Genomic DNA, 21,595 nt, shown 5'->3' on the forward strand with positions numbered 1-21,595 from the left:
ATTGACCCTGTCTCCACCTCACTCTCAGGCTGTGCATTCCAGATCCCAACCACTCGATTGACCCTGTCTCTCCCACACTCTCAGACAGTGCATTCCAAACCCAAACCACTCGATTGACCCTGTCTCCACCTCACTCTCAGGCTGTGCATTCCAGATCCCAACCACTCGATTGACCCTGTCTCTCCCACACTCTCAGACAGTGCATTCCAAACCCAAACCACTCGATTGACCCTGTCTCTCCCACACTCTCAGACAGTGCATTCCAAACCCAAACCACTCGATTGACCCTGTCTCTCCCACACTCTCAGACAGTGCATTCCAAACCCAAACCACTCGATTGACCCTGTCTCTCCCACACTCCCAGACAGTGCATTCCAGATCCTAACCACTTGATTGATCCTGTCTCTCCCACACTCTCAGACAGTGCATTCCAGATCCTAACCACTCGATTGACCCTGTCTCTCCCACACTCTCAGACAGTGCATTCCAGATCCTAACCACTCGATTGACCCTGTCTCTCCCACACTCTCAGACAGTGCATTCCAGATCCTAACCACTCGATTGACCCTGTCTCTCCCACACTCTCAGACAGTGCATTCCAGATCCTAACCACTCGATTGACCCTGTCTCTCCCACACTCTCAGACAGTGCATTCCAGATCCTAACCACTCGATTGACCCTGTCTCTCCCACACTCTCAGACAGTGCATTCCAGATCCTAACCACTCGCTGTGTGAAACATCTTTTTCTCCTCATGCTTTTGCTTCTCTTGCCACTTATTTTAATTTGGTGCCCTCTTCCTCCCGATCCTTCCACCAATGGGAACAGTTCCTTCCTCTCCACTCTGTCACTCTGTCATGAGACCCTCATGATTTTAAACACCGCTATCAAATCTCCTCTCAGCCTTGGGAAGGGTCACAGAGACTGGTCAGTGTCAGTGGATGGTCAGTGAGTGGTCAGTGTGTGGTCAGAGTGAATGGTCAGTGTGTGGTCAGAGTGAGTGGTCAGTGTGTGGTCAGGGTGAATGGTCAGTGAGTTGGTGGAGTGAATGGTCCTGTGAGTGGTGGAATGAATGGTCAGTGGGTGTTCAGGGTAAATGGTCAGTGTGTGGTCAGGGTAAATGGTCAGTGTGTTGTCAGGGTGAATGGTCAGTGTGTGGCTGGAGTGAACGGTCAGCATGTGGTCAGGGTGAATGGTCAGTGTGTGTTTGGAGTGAACGGTCAGTGTGCGGTCAGGGTAAATGGTCAGTGTGTGGTCGGAGTGAACAGTCAGTGTGTGGTCAGGGTGAATGGTCAGTGTGTGATCAGGGTGAATGGTCAGTGTGTGGTCAGGGTGAATGGTCAGTGAGTGGTTGGAGTGAATGGTCAATGAGTGGTGGAATGAACGGTCAGTGTGTGGTTAGGGTGAATGGTCAGTGTGTGGTCAGAGTGAATGGTCAGTGTGTTGTCAGGGTGAATGGTCAGTGTGTGGTTGGAGTGAACGGTCAGTATGTGGTCAGGGTGAATGGTCAGTGTGTGGTCGGAGTGAACGGTCAGTGTGTGGTCAGGGTGAATGGTCAGTGTGTGGTCATGTGAATGGTCAGTGTGTGGTCAGAGCGAATGGTCAGTGTGTGATCGGAGTGAATGGTCAGTGTGTGGTCAGGATGAATGATCAGTGTGTGGTTGGAGTGAATGGTCAAGGTGTGGTCAGGGTGAATGGTCAGTGTGTGGTCGGAGTGAATGGTCAGTGTGTGGTCAGGGTGAATGGTCAGTGTGTGGTCAGAGTGAATGGTCAGTGAGTGGTGGAATGAATGGTCAGTGTGTGGTCAGGGTGAATGGTCAGTGTGTGGTCGGGGTGAACGGTCAGTGTGTTGTCAGGGTGAATGGTCAGTGTGTGGTTGGAGTGAACGGTCAGTATGTGGTCAGGGTGAATGGTCAGTGTTTGGTCAGAGTGAACAGTCAGTGTGTGGTTAGGGTGAATGGTTAGTGTGTGGTCAGGGTGAATGGTCAGTGTGTGGTTGGAGTGAATGGTCAGTGTGTGGTCAGGATGAATGGTCAGTGTGTGGTCAGAGTGAATGGTCAGTGTGTGGTTGAGTGAGTAGTCAGTGTGTGGTCAGAGTGAATGGTCAGTGTGTGGTGGGAATGAGTGGTCAGTGTGTGGTCGAAGTGAGTGGTCAGTGTGTGGTCAGAGTGAATGGTGAATGTGTTGTCAGAATGAATGGTCAGTGTGTGGTGGGAGTGAGTGGTCAGTGTGTGGTCAGAGTGAGTGGTGTATGGTCGGAGTGAAGGGGTCAGTGTGTGGTGGGAGTGAGTGGTCTGTGTGTGGTCAGAGTGAGCGGTCAGTGTGTGGTCAGAGTGATTGGTCAGTGTGTGATCGGAGTGAGTGGTCAGTGTGTGGTCGGTATAGTGGTCAGTGTGTGGTCAGAGTGAGTGGTCAGTGTGTGGTCGGAGTGAGTGGTCAGTGTGTGGTGGGAGTGAATGGTCAGTGTGTGGTCAGGGTGAACGGTCAGTGTGTGGTTGAGTGAGTGGTCAGTGTGTGGTCAGAGTGAGTGGTCAGTGTGTGGTCAGAGTGAATGGTCAGTGTGTGGTTGAGTGAGTGGTCTGTGTGTGGTCAGAGTGAGTGGTCAGTGTGTTGTCAGGGTGAATGGTCAGTGTGTGGTCAGGGTGAATGGTCAGTGTGTGGTCGGGGTGAACGGTCAGTGTGTGGTCAGGGTGAATGGTCAGTGTGTGGTTGGAGTGAACGGTCAGTGTGTGGTCAGGGTGAATGGTCAGTGTGTGGTCGGAGTGAACAGTCAGTGTGTGGTTAGGGTGAATGGTTAGTGTGTGGTCAGGGTGAATGGTCAGTGTGTTGTCAGGGTGAATGGTCAGTGTGTGGTCGGAGTGAACAGTCAGTGTGTGGTTAGGGTGAATGGTCAGTGTGTTGTCAGGGTGAATGGTCAGTGTGTTGTCAGGGTGAATGGTCAGTCTATGGTCGGAGTGAATGTCAGTGAGTGGTGGAATGAATGGTCAGTGTGTGGTCGGAGTGAATGGTCAGTGTGTGGTCAGGGTGAATGGTCAGTGTGTGGTGGGAGTGAATGGTCAGTGTGTGGTCAGAGTGAATGGTCAGTGTGTGGTGGGAGTGAATGGTCAGTGTGTGGTTGAGTGAGTGGTCAGTGTGTGGTTGGAGTGAATGGTCAGGGTGAATGGTCAGTGTGTGGTCAGGGTGAATGGTCAGTGTGTGGTCAGAGTGAGTGGTCAGTGTGTGGTCAGAGTGAGTGGTCAGTGTGTGGTTGGAGTGAGTGGTCAGTGTGTGGTCAGAGTGAATGATCAGTGTGTGGTCAGGTGAATGGTCAGTGTGTGGTCGGAGTGAGTGGTCAGTGTGTGGTGGGAGTGAATGGTCAGTGTGTGGTCAGGGTGAACGGTCAGTGTGTGGTTGAGTGAGTGGTCAGTGTGTGGTCGGTATAGTGGTCAGTGTGTGGTCAGAGTGAGCGGTCAGTGTGTGGTCGGAGTGAGTGGTCAGTGTGTGGTGGGAGTGAATGGTCAGTGTGTGGTCAGGGTGAACGGTCAGTGTGTGGTTGAGTGAGTGGTCAGTGTGTGGTCAGAGTGAGTGGTCAGTGTGTGGTCAGAGTGAATGGTCAGTGTGTGGTTGAGTGAGTGGTCTGTGTGTGGTCAGAGTGAGTGGTCAGTGTGTTGTCAGGGTGAATGGTCAGTGTGTGGTCAGGGTGAATGGTCAGTGTGTGGTCGGGGTGAACGGTGAGTGTGTGGTCAGGGTGAATGGTCAGTGTGTGGTCGGAGTGAACAGTCAGTGTGTGGTTAGGGTGAATGGTTAGTGTGTGGTCAGGGTGAATGGTCAGTGTGTGGTCGGGGTGAACGGTCAGTGTGTGGTCAGGGTGAATGGTCAGTGTGTGGTCGGAGTGAACAGTCAGTGTGTGGTTAGGGTGAATGGTTAGTGTGTGGTCAGGGTGAATGGTCAGTGTGTTGTCAGGGTGAATGGTCAGTGTGTGGTCGGAGTGAACAGTCAGTGTGTGGTTAGGGTGAATGGTCAGTGTGTTGTCAGGGTGAATGGTCAGTGTGTTGTCAGGGTGAATGGTCAGTCTATGGTCGGAGTGAATGTCAGTGAGTGGTGGAATGAATGGTCAGTGTGTGGTCGGAGTGAATGGTCAGTGTGTGGTCAGGGTGAATGGTCAGTGTGTGGTCGGAGTGAATGGTCAGTGTGTGGTCAGGGTGAATGGTCAGTGTGTGGTGGGAGTGAATGGTCAGTGTGTGGTCAGAGTGAATGGTCAGTGTGTGGTGGGAGTGAATGGTCAGTGTGTGGTTGAGTGAGTGGTCAGTGTGTGGTTGGAGTGAATGGTCAGGGTGAATGGTCAGTGTGTGGTCAGGGTGAATGGTCAGTGTGTGGTCAGAGTGAGTGGTCAGTGTGTGGTCAGAGTGAGTGGTCAGTGTGTGGTTGGAGTGAGTGGTCAGTGTGTGGTCAGAGTGAATGATCAGTGTGTGGTCAGGTGAATGGTCAGTGTGTGGTCGGAGTGAGTGGTCAGTGTGTGGTGGGAGTGAATGGTCAGTGTGTGGTCAGGGTGAACGGTCAGTGTGTGGTTGAGTGAGTGGTCAGTGTGTGGTCAGAGTGAATGGTCAGTGTGTGGTTGAGTGAGTGGTCAATGTGTGGTCAGAGTGAATGGTCAGTGTGTGGTGGGAATGAGTGGTCAGTGTGTGGTCGGAGTGAGTGGTCAGTGTGTGGTCAGAGTGAATGGTCAATGTGTTGTCAGAGTGAATGGTCAGTGTGTGGTGGGAGTGAATGGTCAGTGTGTGGTCAGAGTGAGTGTTCAGAGTGAGTGGTCAGTGTGTGGTCGGAGTGAGTGGTCAGTGTGTGGTCGGAGTGAGTGGTCAGTGTTTGGTCAGAGTGAGTGGTCAGTGTGTGGTCGGAGTGAATGTTCAGTGTGTGGTCGGAGTGAGTGGTCAGAGTGAGTGGTCAGTGTGTGGTCGGAGTGAGTGGTCAGAGTGAGTGGTCAGAGTGAGTGGTCAGTGTGTGGTCAGAGTGAGTGGTCAGAGTGAGTGGTCAGTGTGTGGTCAGAGTGAGTGGTCAGAGTGAGTGGTCAGTGTGTGGTCAGAGTGAGTGGTCAGTGTGTGGTTGGAGTGAATGGTCAGTGTGTGGTCGGAGTGAGTGGTCAGAGTGAGTGGTCAGTGTGTGGTCGGAGTGAGTGGTCAGAGTGAGTGGTCAGTGTGAGTGGTCAGTGTGAGTGGTCAGTGTGTGGTCGGAGTGAGTGGTCAGAGTGAGTGGTCAGAGTGAGTGGTCAGTGTGTGGTCAGAGTGAGTGGTCAGAGTGAGTGGTCAGTGTGAGTGGTCAGTGAGTGGTCAGTGTGTGGTCAGAGTGAGTGGTCAGAGTGAGTGGTCAGTGTGAGTGGTCAGTGTGTGGTCGGAGTGAGTGGTCAAAGTGAGTGGTCAGTGAGTGGTCAGAGTGAGTGGTCAGTGTGTGGTCAGAGTGAGTGGTCAGAGTGAGTGGTCAGTGTGTGGTCAGAGTGAGTGGTCAGAGTGAGTGGTCAGTGTGAGTGGTCAGTGTGTGGTCAGAGTGAGTGGTCAGAGTGAGTGGTCAGTGTGAGTGGTCAGTGTGTGGTCGGAGTGAGTGGTCAGTGCGTGGTCAGAGTGAGTGGTCAGAGTGAGTGGTCAGTGTGAGTGGTCAGTGAGTGGTCGGAGTGAGTGGTCAGAGTGAGTGGTCAGTGTATGGTCAGAGTGAGTGGTCAGTGTGTGGTTGGAATGAATGGTCAGTGTGTGGTCGGAGTGAGTGGTCAGAGTGAGTGGTCAGTGTGTGTTCGGAGTGAATGGTCAGTGTGTGGTGTTAGTGAGTGGTCAGTGTGTGGTCAGAGTGAATGGTCAGTGTGTGGTCGGGGTGAATGGTCAGTGTGTGGTCAGAGTGAGTGTTCAGAGTGAGTGGTCAGTGAGTGGTCAGAGTGAGTGGTCAGAGTGAGTGGTCAGTGTGTGGTCAGAGTGAGTGGTCAGAGTGAGTGGTCAGTGAGTGGTCAGAGTGAGTGGTCAGTGAGTGGTCAGTGAGTGGTCAGAGTGAGTGGTCAGTGAGAGGTCAGTGTGTGGTCAGAGTGAGTGGTCAGTGAGTGGTCAGAGTGAGTGGTCAGTGTGTGGTCAGAGTGAGTGGTCAGTGAGTGGTCAGAGTGAGTGGTCAGAGTGAGTGGTCAGTGTGTGGTCAGAGTGAGTGGTCAGTGTGTGGTCGGAGTGAATGGTCAGAGTGAGTGGTCAGAGTGAGTGGTCAGAGTGGTCAGAGTGAGTGGTCAGTGTGTGGTCAGAGTGAGTGGTCAGAGTGAGTGGTCAGAGTGAGTGGTCAGTGTGTGGTCAGAGTGAGTGGTCAGTGTGTGGTCAGAGTGAGTGGTCAGAGTGAGTGGTCAGTGAGTGGTCAGAGTGAGTGGTCAGAGTGAGTGGTCAGAGTGAGTGGTCAGTGAGTGGTCAGAGTGAGTGGTCAGTGTGTGGTCAGAGTGAGTGGTCAGAGTGAGTGGTCAGTGTGTGGTCAGAGTGAGTGGTCAGAGTGAGTGGTCAGTGTGTGGTCAGAGTGAGTGGTCAGTGTGTGGTCAGAGTGAGTGGTCAGTGTGTGGTTGGAGTGAGTGGTCAGTGTGTGGTCAGAGTGAATGATCAGTGTGTGGTCAGGTGAATGGTCAGTGTGTGGTCGGAGTGAGTGGTCAGTGTGTGGTGGGAGTGAATGGTCAGTGTGTGGTCAGGGTGAACGGTCAGTGTGTGGTTGAGTGAGTGGTCAGTGTGTGGTCGGTATAGTGGTCAGTGTGTGGTCAGAGTGAGTGGTCAGTGTGTGGTCGGAGTGAGTGGTCAGTGTGTGGTGGGAGTGAATGGTCAGTGTGTGGTCAGGGTGAACGGTCAGTGTGTGGTTGAGTGAGTGGTCAGTGTGTGGTCAGAGTGAGTGGTCAGTGTGTGGTCAGAGTGAATGATCAGTGTGTGGTTGAGTGAGTGGTCTGTGTGTGGTCAGAGTGAGTGGTCAGTGTGTTGTCAGGGTGAATGGTCAGTGTGTGGTCAGGGTGAATGGTCAGTGTGTGGTCGGGGTGAACGGTGAGTGTGTGGTCAGGGTGAATGGTCAGTGTGTGGTCGGAGTGAACAGTCAGTGTGTGGTTAGGGTGAATGGTTAGTGTGTGGTCAGGGTGAATGGTCAGTGTGTGGTCGGGGTGAACGGTCAGTGTGTGGTCAGGGTGAATGGTCAGTGTGTGGTCGGAGTGAACAGTCAGTGTGTGGTTAGGGTGAATGGTTAGTGTGTGGTCAGGGTGAATGGTCAGTGTGTTGTCAGGGTGAATGGTCAGTGTGTGGTCGGAGTGAACAGTCAGTGTGTGGTTAGGGTGAATGGTCAGTGTGTTGTCAGGGTGAATGGTCAGTGTGTTGTCAGGGTGAATGGTCAGTCTATGGTCGGAGTGAATGTCAGTGAGTGGTGGAATGAATGGTCAGTGTGTGGTCGGAGTGAATGGTCAGTGTGTGGTCAGGGTGAATGGTCAGTGTGTGGTCGGAGTGAATGGTCAGTGTGTGGTCAGAGTGAATGGTCAGTGTGTGGTCAGGGTGTGGTCAGAGTGAATGGTCAGTGTGTGGTGGGAGTGAATGGTCAGTGTGTGGTTGAGTGAGTGGTCAGTGTGTGGTTGGAGTGAATGGTCAGGGTGAATGGTCAGTGTGTGGTCAGGGTGAATGGTCAGTGTGTGGTCAGAGTGAGTGGTCAGTGTGTGGTCAGAGTGAGTGGTCAGTGTGTGGTCGGAGTGAGTGGTCAGTGTGTGGTCAGAGTGAATGATCAGTGTGTGGTCAGGTGAATGGTCAGTGTGTGGTCGGAGTGAGTGGTCAGTGTGTGGTGGGAGTGAATGGTCAGTGTGTGGTCAGGGTGAACGGTCAGTGTGTGGTTGAGTGAGTGGTCAGTGTGTGGTCAGAGTGAATGGTCAGTGTGTGGTTGAGTGAGTGGTCAATGTGTGGTCAGAGTGAATGGTCAGTGTGTGGTGGGATTGAGTGGTCAGTGTGTGGTCGGAGTGAGTGGTCAGTGTGTGGTCAGAGTGAATGGTCAATGTGTTGTCAGAGTGAATGGTCAGTGTGTGGTGGGAGTGAATGGTCAGTGTGTGGTCAGAGTGAGTGTTCAGAGTGAGTGGTCAGTGTGTGGTCGGAGTGAGTGGTCAGTGTGTGGTCGGAGTGAGTGGTCAGTGTTTGGTCAGAGTGAGTGGTCAGTGTGTGGTCGGAGTGAATGTTCAGTGTGTGGTCGGAGTGAGTGGTCAGAGTGAGTGGTCAGTGTGTGGTCGGAGTGAGTGGTCAGAGTGAGTGGTCAGAGTGAGTGGTCAGTGTGTGGTCAGAGTGAGTGGTCAGAGTGAGTGGTCAGTGTGTGGTCAGAGTGAGTGGTCAGAGTGAGTGGTCAGTGTGTGGTCAGAGTGAGTGGTCAGTGTGTGGTTGGAGTGAATGGTCAGTGTGTGGTCGGAGTGAGTGGTCAGAGTGAGTGGTCAGTGTGTGGTCGGAGTGAGTGGTCAGAGTGAGTGGTCAGTGTGAGTGGTCAGTGTGTGGTCGGAGTGAGTGGTCAGAGTGAGTGGTCAGAGTGAGTGGTCAGTGTGAGTGGTCAGTGAGTGGTCAGTGTGTGGTCAGAGTGAGTGGTCAGAGTGAGTGGTCAGTGTGAGTGGTCAGTGAGTGGTCAGTGTGTGGTCAGAGTGAGTGGTCAGAGTGAGTGGTCAGTGTGAGTGGTCAGTGTGTGGTCGGAGTGAGTGGTCAGAGTGAGTGGTCAGTGTGTGGTCAGAGTGAGTGGTCAGAGTGAGTGGTCAGTGTGAGTGGTCAGTGTGTGGTCAGAGTGAGTGGTCAGAGTGAGTGGTCAGTGTGAGTGGTCAGTGTGTGGTCGGAGTGAGTGGTCAGTGTGTGGTCAGAGTGAGTGGTCAGAGTGAGTGGTCAGTGTGAGTGGTCAGTGAGTGGTCGGAGTGAGTGGTCAGAGTGAGTGGTCAGTGTATGGTCAGAGTGAGTGGTCAGTGTGTGGTTGGAATGAATGGTCAGTGTGTGGTCGGAGTGAGTGGTCAGAGTGAGTGGTCAGTGTGTGTTCGGAGTGAATGGTCAGTGTGTGGTGTTAGTGAGTGGTCAGTGTGTGGTCAGAGTGAATGGTCTGTGTGTGGTCGGGGTGAATGGTCAGTGTGTGGTCAGAGTGAGTGTTCAGAGTGAGTGGTCAGTGAGTGGTCAGAGTGAGTGGTCAGAGTGAGTGGTCAGTGTGTGGTCAGAGTGAGTGGTCAGAGTGAGTGGTCAGTGAGTGGTCAGAGTGAGTGGTCAGTGAGTGGTCAGTGAGTGGTCAGAGTGAGTGGTCAGTGAGAGGTCAGTGTGTGGTCAGAGTGAGTGGTCAGTGAGTGGTCAGAGTGAGTGGTCAGTGTGTGGTCAGAGTGAGTGGTCAGTGAGTGGTCAGAGTGAGTGGTCAGAGTGAGTGGTCAGTGTGTGGTCAGAGTGAGTGGTCAGTGTGTGGTCGGAGTGAATGGTCAGAGTGAGTGGTCAGAGTGAGTGGTCAGAGTGGTCAGAGTGAGTGGTCAGTGTGTGGTCAGAGTGAGTGGTCAGAGTGAGTGGTCAGAGTGAGTGGTCAGTGTGTGGTCAGAGTGAGTGGTCAGTGTGTGGTCAGAGTGAGTGGTCAGAGTGAGTGGTCAGTGAGTGGTCAGAGTGAGTGGTCAGTGTGTGGTCAGAGTGAGTGGTCAGAGTGAGTGGTCAGAGTGAGTGGTCAGTGAGTGGTCAGAGTGAGTGGTCAGTGTGTGGTCAGAGTGAGTGGTCAGAGTGAGTGGTCAGTGTGTGGTCAGAGTGAGTGGTCAGAGTGAGTGGTCAGTGTGTGGTCAGAGTGAGTGGTCAGTGTGTGGTCAGAGTGAGTGGTCAGAGTGAGTGGTCAGAGTGAGTGGTCAGTGTGTGGTCAGAGTGAGTGGTCAGTGTGTGGTCAGAGTGAGTGGTCAGAGTGAGTGGTCAGTGAGTGGTCAGAGTGAGTGGTCAGAGTGAGTGGTCAGTGTGTGGTCAGAGTGAGTGGTCAGAGTGAGTGGTCAGAGTGAGTGGTCAGTGTGTGGTCAGAGTGGTCAGTGTGTGGTCAGAGTGAGTGGTCAGTGTGTGGTCAGAGTGAGTGGTCAGAGTGAGTGGTCAGTGTGTGGTCAGAGTGGTCAGTGAGTGGTCAGAGTGAGTGGTCAGAGTGAGTGGTCAGTGTGTGGTCAGAGTGGTCAGTGTGTGGTCAGAGTGAGTGGTCAGAGTGAGTGGTCAGTGTGAGTGGTCAGAGTGAGTGGTCAGTGTGTGGTCAGAGTGAGTGGTCAGAGTGAGTGGTCAGTGTGTGGTCAGAGTGAGTGGTCAGTGTGTGGTCAGAGTGAGTGGTCAGTGTGTGGTCAGAGTGGTCAGTGAGTGGTCAGAGTGAGTGGTCAGAGTGAGTGGTCAGTGTGTGGTCAGAGTGGTCAGTGTGTGGTCAGAGTGAGTGGTCAGTGAGTGGTCAGAGTGAGTGGTCAGAGTGAGTGGTCAGTGTGTGGTCAGAGTGGTCAGTGTGTGGTCAGAGTGAGTGGTCAGTGAGTGGTCAGAGTGAGTGGTCAGAGTGAGTGGTCAGTGTGTGGTCAGAGTGGTCAGTGTGTGGTCAGAGTGAGTGGTCAGTGAGTGGTCAGAGTGAGTGGTCAGAGTGAGTGGTCAGTGTGTGGTCAGAGTGGTCAGTGTGTGGTCAGAGTGAGTGGTCAGTGAGTGGTCAGAGTGGTCAGTGTGTGGTCAGAGTGAGTGGTCAGTGTGTGGTCAGAGTGGTCAGTGAGTGGTCAGAGTGAGTGGTCAGAGTGAGTGGTCAGTGTGTGGTCAGAGTGAGTGGTCAGTGTGTGGTCAGAGTGAGTGGTCAGAGTGAGTGGTCAGTGTGTGGTCGGAGTGAGTGGTCAGAGTGAGTGGTCAGAGTGAGTGGTCAGTGTGTGGTCAGAGTGAGTGGTCAGAGTGAGTGGTCAGAGTGAGTGGTCAGTGTGTGGTCAGAGTGAGTGGTCAGTGTGTGGTCAGAGTGAGTGGTCAGAGTGAGTGGTCAGTGTGTGGTCGGAGTGAGTGGTCAGAGTGAGTGGTCAGAGTGAGTGGTCAGTGTGTGGTCAGAGTGAGTGGTCAGAGTGAGTGGTCAGTGTGTGGTCAGAGTGAGTGGTCAGTGTGTGGTCAGAGTGGTCAGAGTGAGTGGTCAGTGTGTGGTCGGAGTGAGTGGTCAGAGTGAGTGGTCAGAGTGAGTGGTCAGTGTGTGGTCAGAGTGAGTGGTCAGTGTGTGGTCAGAGTGGTCAGTGAGTGGTCAGAGTGAGTGGTCAGAGTGAGTGGTCAGTGTGTGGTCAGAGTGGTCAGTGAGTGGTCAGAGTGAGTGGTCAGAGTGAGTGGTCAGTGTGTGGTCAGAGTGGTCAGTGTGTGGTCAGAGTGAGTGGTCAGTGTGTGGTCAGAGTGAGTGGTCAGTGTGTGGTCAGAGTGGTCAGTGAGTAGTCAGAGTGAGTGGTCAGAGTGAGTGGTCAGTGTGTGGTCAGAGTGGTCAGTGTGTGGTCAGAGTGAGTGGTCAGTGAGTGGTCAGAGTGGTCAGTGTGTGGTCAGAGTGAGTGGTCAGTGTGTGGTCAGAGTGGTCAGAGTGAGTGGTCAGTGTGTGGTCGGAGTGAGTGGTCAGAGTGAGTGGTCAGAGTGAGTGGTCAGTGTGTGGTCAGAGTGAGTGGTCAGTGTGTGGTCAGTACCGGAACGGGTCCCGTGGCCTGGCCCACGTGTGAACCGCGGCTCCGGTTCCTGAGGCCGGTTCCCTCCGGGTCCGGGTCCGAAACAGAAGCTTCAAACTCACCGCGGCTTCGGGACTCGGAGCCGGATCCCGATCCCGGAGTCTGATCCTGATTCCGATCCCGGAGTCTGGTCCCGATCCCGGTCCCGGTCCCGGAGTCTCCGCCCCGGAATGGGCGGTCCTAAGGGCGCTGCTTCTTCATTGGATAGAGAGAAGAACCAATCAGAGATCAGGGCCGACAAACCCGGAATAGACCCGGACCAGGCCCGCGCCGGATCAAACCCGGAATAGACCAGGATTAGTCCCGCACCGGATCAAACCCGGGATAGACCGGGATCAGTCCCGCACCGGATCAAACCCGGGATAGACCGGGATCAGTCCCGCACCGGATCAAACCCAGGATAGACCGGGATCAGTTCCGCACCGGATCAAAACCGGAATGGACCGGGATCAGTTCCGCACCGGATCAAAACCGGAATGGACCAGGATCAGTTCCGCACCGGATCAAACCCGGAATGGACCGGGATCAGTTCCGCACCGGATCAAACCCGGAATGGACCGGGATCAGTCCCGCACCGGATCAAACCCGGGATAGACCGGGATTAGTCCGCACCGGATCAAACCCGGAATGGACCGGGATCAGTCCCGCACCGGATCAAACCCGGAATGGACCGGGATCAGTTCCGCACCGGATCAAACCCAGGATAGATGGGGATTAGTCTGCACCGGATCAAACCCGGAATGGACCGGGATTAGTCCGCACTGGATCAAACCCGGAATGGACCCGAATCAGTCCGCACCGGATCAAACCCGGAATGGACCAGGATCAATCTGCACCGGATCAAACCCGGAATAGATCAGAACAAAAATAAAAATACCTGGAAAAACTCAGCAGGTCTGGCAGCATCTGCGGAGAGAAACACAGTTAACGTTTCGAGTCCGTATGACTCTTCAACAGAACTAAGTAAAAATAGAAAAGAGGTGAAATATAAACTGGTTTAAGGGGTGTGGTGGGACAGGTAGAGCTGGATAGTGGGCCAGTGATAGGTGGAGATAACCAAAAGATGTCACAGACAAAAGGACAAAGAGTTGTTGAAGGTGGTGATATTACCTAAAGGAATGTGCTAATTAAGGGTAGAAAGCAGGACGAGCAAGGTACAGATAGACCTAGTGGGGTGGGGTGAAGGAATCGAAATAGGCTAAAAGGTAGAGATAAAACAACGGATGGAAATACATTTAAAAATAATGGAAATAGGTTGGAAAAGAAAAATCTATATAAATTATTGGTAAAAAAAAAGGGAGGATCGGAAAGGGGGTGGGGATGGAGGAGAGAGTTCAAATTGTTGAACAAAATTGTTGAACTCAATATTCAGTCCGGAAGGCTGTAAAGTGCCTAGTCGGAAGATGAGGTGTTGTTCCGCCAGTTTGTGTTGGGCTTCACTGGAACAATGCAGCAGGCCAAGGACAGACATGTGGGCATGAGAGCAGGGTGGAGTGTTAAAATGGCAAGCGACAGGGAGGTTTGGGTCATTCTTGCGGACAGATCGAAGGTGATCTGCAAAGTGGTCACCGAGTCTGCGTTTGGTCTCTCCAATGTAGAGGAGACCACATTGGGAGCAGCGAATGCAGCAGACCAAATTGAGGGAAGTGCAAGTGAAAAGCTGCTTCACTTGAAAGGAGTGTTTGGGCCCTTGGACGGTGAGGAGAGAGGAAGTAAAGGGGCCGCCGGTTGGGGGGGGGTGGGTGGTGAAGAGAAGATGTGTTTGGTGGTGGCATCATGCTGGAGTTGGCGAAAATGGCGGAGGATGATCCTTTGAATGCGGAGGCTGGTGGAGTGATAAGTGAGGACAAGGGGGACCCTATCTTGCTATCTTGACTCCCTTCTCTCTCCCCTTGTCCAGTCCCTTCCCACCTATATCCGTGATTCCTGTGACACCCTGCATCATATCAACAATTTCCAGTTCCCTGGCCCAACCACCTCCTCTTCACCATGGACGTTCAATCCCTCTACACCTCCATCCCCCACCAGGATGGTCTGAGGGCCCTTAGCTTCTTCCTCGAACAGAGGCCCGAACAATCCCCATCCACCACTACTCTCCTCCGTCTGGCTGAACTTGTTCTCACGCTGAACAATTTCTCCTTCAACTCCTCTCACTTCCTCCAAATAAAAGGTGTGGCTATGGGTACCCGCATGGGCCCCAGCTATGCCTGTCTCTTTATGGGGTATGTGGAACATTCCTTGTTCCAGTCCTACTCCGGCCCCCTTCCACAACTCTTTCTCTGGTACATCGATGATTACTTCGGTGCTGCTTCATGTTCTCGTTGGGACCTGGAAAAATTTATTAATTTTGCTTCCAATTTCCACCCCTCCATCATTTTCACATGGTCCATCTCTGACACTTCCCTTCCCTTCCTTGACCTCTCTGTCTCAATTTCTGGTGATAGACTGTCCACCAATATCCATTACAAGCCTACCGACTCCCACAGCTACCTCGACTACAGCTCTTCACACCCCGGTTCCTGTAAGGACTCCATCCCATTCTCTCAGTTCCTTCGCCTCCGTCGCATCTGTTCCGATGATGCTACCTTCAAAAACAGTTCCTCTGACATGTCCTCCTTCTTCCTCAACCGAGGTTTTCCACCCACAGTCGTTGACAGGGCCCTCAACCGTGTCCGGCCCATCTCCCGCGCATCCGCCCTCACACCTTCTCCTTCCTCCCAGAAACATGATAGGGTCCCCCTTGTCCTCACTTATCACCCCACCAGCCTCCGCATTCAAAGGATCATCCTCCGCCATTTCCGCCAACTCCAGCATGATGCCACCACCAAACACATCTTCCCTTCACCCCCTCTGGTGGCATTCCATAGGGATCGTTCCCTCTGGGACACCCTGGTCCACACCTCCATCACCCCCTACACCTCAAACCCCTCCCACGGCACCTTCCCATGCAACCGCAGAAGGTGCAACACCTGCCCCTTTACTTCCCCTCTCCTCACCGTCCAAGGGCCCAAACACTCCTTTCAAGTGCAGCAGCATTTCACTTGCACTTCCCTCAATTTAGTCTACTGCATTCGCTGCTCCCAATGCGGTTTCCTCTACATTGGAGAGACCAAACGCAGACTGGGTGACTGCTTTGTGGTACAGCTTCGGTCTGTCCGCAAGCATAACCCAGACCTCCCTGTCGCTTGCCATTTCAACACTTCACCCTGCTCTCATACCCACATGTCCTTCCTTGGCTTGCTGCATTGTTCCAGTGAAGCTCAACACAAACTGGAGGAACAGCACCTCATCTTCCGACTAGGCACTTTACAGCCTTCCGGACTGAATATTGAGTTCAACAATTTTAGATCATGAACTCTCTCCTCCATCCCCACCCCCTTTCCGACCCTCCCTTTTTTCCCCAATGATTTATATAGACTTTTCCCACCTATTTCCATTATTTTTAAATGTATTTCCATCCATTGTTTTATCTCTACCTTTTAGCCTATTTCAATCCCTTCCCTTCACCCCAACCCACCCCCAGTAGGGCTATCTGTACCTTGCTTGTCCTGCTTTCTAACCTTAACTAGCACATTCCTTGGATAATCAACACCTCTTTGTCCTTTTGTCTGTGACATCTTTAGTCTATCTCCACCTATGTCTTCCTGTCCCACCCCCACCCCCTTAAACCAGCTTATATTTTACCTATTTTCTATTTTTCCTTAGTTCTGTTGAAGAGTCATACGGACTCGAAACGTTAACTGTGTTCCTCTCTGCAGATACTGTCAGACCTGCTGAGTATTTCCATCTATATTTTGATATCCGCTTAGGTAGGGGGGTGTGGCATGACATCTCACCTGGAAGATGCACCACTAACAGTGTAGCACTTCCTCCTTACTGCACAGGTGGGTCAGCTTTGATTCCTTTGTTCAAACTCTGGAGTGGGACTTGAATCCAGAATCTTGTCTCAGGTGTAAGTGCCACCAACTGAGCTAAGGTTGACACTCAAATGTGCAAAATGTTAAGGCTCAGGATTGGGATGTGGGTATTTGCTATGAGCAGCCAGGGTTTTAATGAGGCTGTTGCGTTCAGTGAGAGACCATAAGACCATAAGACATAGGAGCAGAAATTAGGCCATTCGGCCCGTCGAGTCTGCTCTGCCATTCAATCATGGCTGATAAGTTTCTCAACCCCCATTTTCCCGCCTTCTCCCCGTAACATTTGATCCCCTTACCAATCAAGAACCTATCTATCTCGGTCTTAAATACACTCAATGACCTGGCCTCCACAGCCTTCTGTGGCAATGAATTCCATAGATTCACCACTCTATGGCTAAAGAATTTTCTCCTCATCCCTGTTCTAAAAGGTCTTCCCTTTACTCTGAGGCTGTGCCCTCGGGTCCTAGTCTCTCCTACTAATGGAAACATCTTCCCCACGTCCACTCTATCCAGGCCTTTCAGTATTCTGTAAGTTTCAATCAGATCCCCCCTCATCCTTCTAAACTCCATCGAGTATAGACCCAGAGCCCTCAAACGTTCCTCATATGTTAAGCCTTTCATTCCTGGGATCGTTCTCGTGAACCTCCTCTGGACCCTCTCCAGGGCCAGAACATCCTTCCTGAGATACGGGGCCCAAAATTGCTCACAATATTCTAAATGTGGTCTGACCAGAGCCTTATAAAGCCTCAGCAGCACATCCCTGCTTTTATATTCTAGTCCTCTCGAAATAAATGCCAACATTGCATTTGCCTTCCTAACTACCGACTCAACCTGCAAGTTAACCTTAAGAGAATACTGGACTAGGACTCCCAAGTCCCTTTGCACTCCAGATTTCTGAATTCTCTCCCCATTTAAAAAATCGTCAATGCCTCTATTCTTCCTACCAAAGTGCATGACCTCACACTTCCCCACATTGTATTCCATCTGCCACTTCTTTGCCCATTCTCCTAACCTGTCCAAATCCTTCTGCAGCCTCCCCGCCTCCTCAATACTACCTGGCCCTCCACCTATCTTTGTATCATCTGCAAACTTAGCCAGGATGCCCTCAGTTCTTTCATCTAGATCATTAATGTATAAAGTGAAAAGTTGTGGTCCCAACACTAACCCCTGCGGAACTCCACTAGTCACCGGCCGCCATCCTGAGAAGGACCCCCTTATCCCCACTCTCTGCCCCCTGCCAGACAGCCAATCTTCTATCCATGCTAGTACCTTGCCTCTAACACCATGGGCTCTTATCTTACTGAGCAGCCTCCTATGCGGCACCTTGTCAAAGGCCTTCTGGAAGTCCAAGTAGATAACATCCATTGGCTCTCCTTTGTCTAACCTACTCATTACCTCCTCAAAGAATTCTAACAGATTTGTCAGGCATGACCTCCCCTTGATGAAACCATGCTGACTTTGCCCTATTTTACCATGCACTTCCAAGTATTCTGAAATCTCATCCTTAATAATGGACTCTAAAATCTTACCAACGACCGAGGTCAGGCTAATTGGCCTGTAATTTCCCGTCTTTTGCCTCACTCCCTTCTTAAACAGAGGGGTTACATTAGCGATTTTCCAGTCCTCTGGGATCCTCCCTGACTCCAGTGATTCCTGAAAGATCGTCACTAACGCCGCCACTATCTCTTCAGCTATCTCCTTCAGAACTCTGGGGCGTAATCCATCTGGTCCAGGTAATTTATCCACCTTCAGACCTTTCAGTTTTCCTAGCACCTTCTCCTTGGTAATGGCCACCATACTCACCTCTGCCCCCTGACTCTCTTGCAGTTTGGGGATGTCACTCGTGTCTTCCACTGTGAAGACTGATGCAAAGTACCTATTCAGTTAGAACCATAGAACCATAGAGCACTACAGCACAGAAAACAGGCCATTTGGCCCTTCTAGTCTGTGCCGAAATATTATTCCGCTAGTCCCATTGACCTGCACCTGGTCCATGATCCTCCAGACCTCTCCCATCCATGTATCCATCTAATTTATTCTTATAACTTAAGAGTGAGCCCGCATTTACCACGTCAGATGGTAGCTCATTCCACACACTCACCACTCTCTGAATGAAGAAGTTCCCCCTAATGTTCCCCCTAAACCTTTCCCCTTTCACCCTAAAACCATGTCCTCTCGTGTCTATTTCTCCTAATCTAAGTGGAAAGAGTCTACTCACATTTACTCTGTCTATACTCCTCATAATTTGTAAATTTGTAAATTTTGTATATTTCCTGTGCCATTTCTTTGTGCCCCACTACTACTTCTCCAGCGTCATTTTCCACCGGCCCAATGTCCACTTTTGCCTCTCTCTTACCCTTTATATATATAAAAAAATCTCTTGCAATCTTCTTTTATATTACTGGTTAGTTTACCCTCATATTTAATCTTCTCCCTCCTTATTTCTTTTTTAGTTGTCCTCTGTTGGTCTTTGTAGGCTTCCCAATGCCCTGGTTTCCCACTGCTCTTCGCTGCATTGTATGCTTTCTCTTTAGCTTTTATGCTGTCCCTGGCTTCCCTTGTCAGCCATGGTTGCCTCGTCCTCCCTATAGTATGCTTCTTCTTCTTAGGGATGAATTTTTGCTGTGTCTCCCAAATTACTCCCAGAAACTCCTGCCATTGCTGTTCCACTGTCTTTCCTGCTAGGCTCATCTCCCAGTCAATTCTGGCCAGCTCCTCCCTCATGCCTCTGTAGTTATCTTTATTCAACTGTAATACCGTTACATCTGATTCCAGCTTTTTCCTCTCAAATTGCAGGGTAAATTCTATCATATTATGGTCACTTCCTCCTAAGGGTTCCTTCACCTTAAGCTCCCTTATCAAATCTGCCTCATTACACATCACTAAATCTAGAATTACCTGTTCCCTAGTGGGCTCCACCACAAGCTGCTCCAAAAAGCCATCTCGTAGACATTCCACAAATTCCTTTTCTTGGGATCCACTACCAACCTGATTTTCCCAGTCTACCTGCATATTGAAATCCCCCATGATCACTGTAACCTTGCCTTTCTTACATGGCTTTTCTATCTCCTGGTGTACCTTGTGCCCCACATCCTGACTACTGTTCGGAGGCCTGTACAAAACTCCCATTATGTTTTTCAACTCTACCCACACAGATTCTACATCATCTGACCGTACGTTGTTTCTTGCTATTGATTTAATTTCATTTCTTACTAACAAAGCAACCCCACCCCCTCTGTCAACCTGCCTATCTTTTCGATAGGATGTATATCCTTGGATATTTAGCTCCCAGCCCTGATCCCCTTGCAGCCATGTCTCCGTGATGCCTACCACATCATACCTGCCAATTTCAATCTGCCCCACAAGCTGATTTACCTTATTTCGTATACTGCGTGCATTCAGAGGAAGTAAGTGTTTAGTCAATGGAGCTCATGGTGACCTCACAAGTCCCAGCTGGGATGCAAATGTCTGATTCAATTCCCCTGTTTATCATCCCGAGAGCCCTTTATGTTACTAGGTTGTCACAAACCACATTGGCTTTTACTGCACTTTAGGCTTTTGTTATTATTAATAGCACCTTGATCACAGGGTGCTACACCTCTGCAAACAGTTCCTTTCAATTTGTCATCACAGCTTTGGTTAGGGTTATTCTGCTGTTTGACCTCAGGATTGAATTTTTGTAAACATTCATTGCAATTACAATCATTTCTTGCAGGTAATTTTTTGAAAATGTTTTGCGTGGAAGAGATTGTGGCCCAGAGGCTGGTGTTATCAGCCTGCTGGGGTGTGCAGACTGATCTCTGCACTGGGACAGGAGGGGCACAAGGTACACCCCATACTGGAGCTTGGCCTTATTGAGTTGTAGACTCCTCCAGGCTGCAACTCACAATCCACTGCAGAGAGCTGTGGGACTGTGGGGATTCACTTCCAGAGCTAATAGTTGGAGCAGAAAAAGTGAGGGTGAATTTCCCATCTGCCGTTGTGACCATGGCATCAGTTCAACAATAAATGAGGATCTGACCACAGTTCCAGCAGAAACCTGGAGGGAATTCACCATTCGCAATTAGATTGGAGAGGGAGATAAACACTCATAAATGTGGGTGGGACTATTGCTCACTTGACCTTTATTGCAAAGGGGGTAAAATATAAAAGTAATGAATTGTGCTACAACATGTACAGGGCATTGGTGAAACTGCTCCTGGAGTTCTGTGTACAGTTTTGGTCCCCTTACTTAAGGAGGGATAGACTTGCATTGGAAACAGTTCAGAGAAGGTTCACTAGGCTGATTCCTGGGATGAAGGTTTTGTTTTATGAGGAAAAGTTGAGCAGGTTGGACTTACATTTATTAGAGTTTAGAAGAATGAGAGGTGATCATATTGAAAAATATAAGATTCTGAGGGGATTTGACAGGGCAGATGCTGGAAGGATGTTTCCGCTCAGGAGGTACAGTTTCAGAATAAGGGGTCTTCTGTTTAAGACAAAGGTGAGGATGAATATTTTCTCTCAGAGGGTCATTAGTCTTTGGAATTCTCTTCCACAGAGACCAGAGGAGGCTGGGTCTGTGAATATATTCAAGGCAGAGTTAGGCAGATTTTTGATTGACAAGGGAGTCAAGAGAGAGGAGACAATCCCATCAATTGTCGTAAAAACCCAAACCGGTTCACTAATGCCCTTTAGAGAAGGAAATCTGCCATCCTTACCTGGTCTGGCCTACATGTAATTACAGACCCACAGAGCATAGACCATAAGACGTAGGAGCAGAGATAGGCCATTGGGCCCATCGAATCTGCTCCACCATTCAATGAGATCATGGCTGACCTGACAATCCTCAACTCCACTTTCCTGCCTTTTCCCCACAGTCCTTGATTCCTTTACTGATTAAAAATCTGTCTATCTCAGCCTTGAATATACTTAATGACCCAGCCTCTACAGCTCTCTGCGGTAAAGAATTCCACAGATTCACTACCCTCTGTGAGAAGAAATTCCTCCTCATCTCTGTATTAAATGGGTGACCCCTTACTCTGAGATTATGCCCTCTGGTCCTAGACTCTCCCACAAGGGGAAACAACCTCTCAGCATCTACCCTGACAAACCCCCTAAGAATCTTATATGTTTCAATAAGGTCGCCTCTCATTCTTCTAAACTCCAATGAGTACAGGCCCAACCTACCCAACCTCTCCTCATAAAAAATCCCTCCATACCCGGGATCAATCTAGTGAACCTCTCTGGACTGACTCCAATGTCAGTATATCTTTCCTTAGATAAGGAGACCAAAACTGTTCACAGTATTCTAGGTGTGGACTAACTAGTGCCTTGTAGAGTTTTAGCAAGACTTCCCTACTTTTATACTCCATTCCCTTTGAAATAAAGGCCAACATTCCATTTACCTTCCCTATTACCTGTTGAACTTGTAAGTTAGCTTTTTGGGATTCATGCACGAGGACTCCCAAATCCCTCTGTGCTGCAGCTTTCTGCAGTCTTTCTCCATTTAAATAATATTCAGCTCCTCTATTCTTCCTGCCAAAGTGCATAACCTCACATTTTCCCACATTATATTCCATCTGCCAAGTTTTTGCCCACTCACTTAACCTGTCTATATCTCTCTGTAGACTCTTTGTGTCATCCTCACCACTTCCTTTACCATCTATTTTTGTATCATCCACAGACTTGGTGATAGTACATTCACTTCCCTCATCTAAGTCATTAATATATATTGTAAATAATTGTGGCCCCAGCACTGATCCCTGTGGTACTCCGCTAGTTACAGGTTACCATCCTGAAAATGTTCCCCTTGTCCCAGCTCTCTGTCTGCCACTAGTTAGCAATGTGATTGACTCTTAACTGCCCTCTGAAATGGACTAGCAAGGGCAACAAATGCTGGTTTTGCCAGTGACACCCACATGCCATGAAACAATAAAGAAAAAAAAAGTTCCTTTTTCATCCAATGAAACTTTCAAGGAAACAAGATTGGCTGTTGTCCGTGGTGACACTGCGTGCTTCTGTGAGTAGCAGCTGCACTGGGTGGA

At 50.5% G+C, this 21,595-nt stretch overlaps 1 protein-coding gene across 1 annotated transcript in view; it reads right to left on the minus strand.

Moving 5' to 3' along the window:
• osgn1 (oxidative stress induced growth inhibitor 1) overlaps positions 1–12,559 on the minus strand; it is a 78,374-nt gene extending 65,815 nt beyond the window's left edge. The window contains exons 1-2 of the mRNA XM_041204806.1: positions 12,530–12,559; positions 11,715–11,847 (exon numbers count right to left, since the gene is read on the minus strand). The gene's annotated coding sequence lies outside the window, so the exon portion shown is untranslated. The remainder of the gene's footprint in view (positions 1–11,714; positions 11,848–12,529) is intronic.
• Between the last annotated feature and the right edge of the window lie 9,036 nt (positions 12,560–21,595).

This window comes from Carcharodon carcharias, chromosome 14 (genome assembly GCF_017639515.1).
Source record: "Carcharodon carcharias isolate sCarCar2 chromosome 14, sCarCar2.pri, whole genome shotgun sequence".
In the NCBI taxonomy this organism is placed as follows: domain Eukaryota; kingdom Metazoa; phylum Chordata; class Chondrichthyes; order Lamniformes; family Lamnidae; genus Carcharodon; species Carcharodon carcharias.